The following is a 3,770-nucleotide window of genomic DNA, read 5'->3' on the forward strand; positions in this document are numbered from 1 at the left end:
TCAGCACCTCATCCAGAGGAAAGGTCAGTCTACTCATCGAGAACAAAATGGCCGCCTGAGTTGCTCCTTCCAGCCCCCTCAAGGCTCGCGGGTGGCCTGGTCACTGTGCCCTGCAGCCCCACACCATCCTTGTCTGTCTCTTACAGCTTCGGCCTCGCCAGGCTCTGTCCTCCCACGTGTGTGTGTCACAGGGAAGGATTCCCGAAACCAGTTGTCATCGACTCTGACTCGTGGCGACCCTGTGTGTGTCAGAGTAGAGCTGTGCTCCGTAAGGTTTTTAATGGTGGATTTTTCAGAAGCAGATCACCAGGCCTTTCTTCTAAGGCACCTCTGGGTGGTCTCAAACCTCCAACCTTTCAGCTAGCAGCCGAGTGTGTTAACTGTTCGCACCCAACAGGGACTCTCCATACGTGTCCCAAAGGGAGGTGGCGAAGATCCAATGAGAAGCTGTTTGCAAAAATCACTCCCAGGCTGCAAAGCGCTGCAAATATCCACGGTCTTCATTATCAAAACTTGCCTGTCGTGTGTCCCTTTCTCTGGTAGGAAGTCACTGAAAAATAAATCCACATCAGTGAGTTAACATAGCCCCCCTCCCTAGGTGTGCCTTTTACCAGAAGGTTTAATGGAGATAATCTTTACCGTATGAGTGAGATTCCGTCAGAATGCCCTGGAAGCCTGCACAGAGGCAGACGAGGGTGGTGAACAGCAGGTATCTGGGGGCGCATGCCTTCTCAAGGCATTAGAATCCTCCAAGCTCGATTCGTTTTGGGTGGGGGGGATGGAGGTATGGACCATGTATGTGAACTCTAAGCATGTTCAAGTGTGTTAACAAACTCTGAGAGGACCCCAAGAAATCAGGCCAAAGTCTCCGTGACCTGAGAAAGGCTGGAGTGATCCAGGAAGGCTGCCTGGAGGAAGGGACATTTGGAGGATTTGGTCACCAGGAAGGGCTGTCCACCTGATGCTAGAACCAACACACTGCCATACCCAGCAAGAACAGCTACACCCCTGAGTGTAAACAGAGCCAGATATAAATGGAAAGTTCCAGGGCTTGAAGTCTTCTGCTCTTCTGCTCCTCCCTGTGTGGCTGTGTGACCTTAGGGAAACAGTTTGACCTCTCAGAGCCAGTTCCCTCATCTGTAAAATGGGGAGTACAGTCCCTGCCGTGCCCACATCCCAAGGCTGTTGTGAGGACAAAGAGTTAACGGCTGTGAGGGGGTTCTGTAAACTGTAGGATGCCACACATGTACCAGTTCCTGTGGGGAAGGCTTGGTGTCTAAGACCAGAGAGGGACTTGGGACTTGGGGATGGCGGCTCGACATGTCAGCTGCCCAGTAGCTACAGCATGTGGAAAAATCACTTTGATACACTGGCTATCAGGCACAAAACCCTTCCAAGGCGCCTCTGGGTGGGTTCAAACCATCAACCTTTTGGCCAGCAGTCAAGCGCTTAACTGTTTTCACCACCCAGGGACTCCAATCTAAGAATTCTACCAGGGTTTGTAAACTTATAAATCTTATCCTTGTCGTATTTGACATTCTGCCCCACTAGAAAAGAGAAAATACTGTGATTCATGTTCAATTCCAAGGGATTTTATAAAATAGACTTTAAAGACAAAGCTATTCTACATTTTTTAAGATGTGAATTTGAACACTGAACCTATTGCATGTAGGCAAAAGTGAGTTCAAATTAGATTAGATTTTACCAATTTTATTGTTTACTAAAGGAGCCCTGGTGGTGCAGTGGTTAAATACTCAGCTGTCTTCACCGAAAGGTCAGGGGTTCAAATCCATCAGAAAGATGTGGTAGCGTGTTCCTGTAAAGATTACAGCCTTGGAAACCCTATGGGACAGTTCCACTCTGTCCTATAGGGTCAATAGGAGTCTGAATCGATTCCACAGCAATGGGTATGGATTATTTTTTTATTTAAAAATTCAGAATTAGGAAAAAAAAAAAACCTTCCACAAAAAAAAAAAAAAGTACTTCTCTGCAGAAGGCTCGCTGCTCAGGATTTGGAATGAGATGTTTCTTGCTCCTTGTCTGACAGCAGGGGACACGTTGCCTGGCGGCTACCCTGACCCAGAGGGCCTGGGGCTGGCAGAGGACGTGGATACTGTGAGCGCGATCCTGGCCTTCTCCTTGGCTGTTCTCCCGGATCTGGCCAGGACTGCTGCGTTCCCCCCAGAAGACCCAGAAACCTGGGATTGCAGGGCCACATATGCCTGTACAGTTTCAGGCCCTTGCAGCCCCCAATAAGCAAAGTGAGTGCATTCTGGATCTTCCCTGGCAGGAGACTATGGGCTGGTCTCCCTGCCTCCTGGGTTCCTCATGTTCATACCATCCTCCTGCCTACCCCAAACCCCTGGGAACTTGCCATTCCTTCCAGGAAAGCGTCTCTGACTGCCCCACCCCACTCTCTGTGTTATCACTGGTCTGTAATTCTCAGGTAGTGACAACTTAGGTCCCTGGGTGACATAAATGGTTTATACTCGACTACTGACCTAAAGGATGGCTGCTTGAACCCACTCGGGGCACCTTGGAAGAAAGGGCTGGCAATCTGCCTCCACAAAGATTACAACCAAGAAATCCCTATCGAGCAGTTCTGCTCTGTAATGTGTGGGGTTGCAATCAGTCAGAGTCGGCAATGGGTTTGGTATTTGGCTTTGTTTAGCAATACGTAGTCTCCCGTGATCCTCTCTGTAGTTTGCCGAGTGCTCCCACGGCCCTTTCCTAACACTATCCTCCCGGGTGTTTCCATTTTCCTCTGTGTTGGGGAGAGCAAGGATTTGAACCCAGGCCTGCCAGCTTTAACACCAGAGCCTGGTCCAGGTCTACACCCGTGCCACAGCCTCCCAGCTACAAAGGAGGATGGGGTATATGTATACAGCCCAACCACATAGGACACACCTGCTGGCACACAGAAGAGGTCCAGATGGTGTCTGCACCAAAGTTACCCATTCTGCTGCCGAGGCCCCTGGGGTGCAGCATCTCAGCAAAGCTGTGTTGGCTAAGTCGACTGGCCAATCAAATAGTTACCCTAGTGCAACAATCACATGAAATACGTGAGCTTTGGCTGGATGCTGGATTGCGGAAAGAAGCTATAAAAGATATTTGGGGAATTGGGGGACTCTGAATACGGGCTGCACATGTTATATTCTTAAACTGATGTTACTGTTCTCACGCGTGATAATGGCATTGGCTTCTGCAGGAGAGCGTCCTCATTCTTAGAAGACACCGAGGGGGCCACGTCACGTTATCTGCAACTTAATTTTGAAAGGGTTCTGCCAAAAGCGAGTGTTTGTGTGTGTGCGTGCCTGGGTGCGTGCGTGGGTGCACGCCCGCGTGGAGAGAGTCAGAGGAGAAGAGAGGCCAGAGGAGAGGGACGGAGAGGGGCAGGGAGGGAAGGGGCAAGAGGAGAGGCCAGGGAGAGCACGCACAGGGCAAAACGTTAACAAGGGGATGCGAGTGTTCACTTCACTATTGTTGCCATTTTTCTCTAAGTTTGAATAGTTTCAAAATAAAGAGTTGGCGTTAGAATTGTAACTGAGCACCTATGCTTTGCCAGACGCAATTCCTACCAGCTGCTGCCGTCCGTTCCTTCCAGTCTCTGCCCCGGCCAGGCCAGTACCCTGCAGTTCCTCCTTCCCACCTGCTTTCCTCCCTCCCAGCCCTTGCTCAGGCTGGGTATTTTATATATATGTGGCTCCGAGAGGCTCTCCGCCCCCACCCCAGCTCCAGAAATCCACTGCCAGAGACTCCTTGGACTCCTT

The sequence above is a fragment of the Loxodonta africana genome, chromosome 10, assembly GCF_030014295.1.
Source record: "Loxodonta africana isolate mLoxAfr1 chromosome 10, mLoxAfr1.hap2, whole genome shotgun sequence".
Lineage (NCBI taxonomy): Eukaryota > Metazoa > Chordata > Mammalia > Proboscidea > Elephantidae > Loxodonta > Loxodonta africana.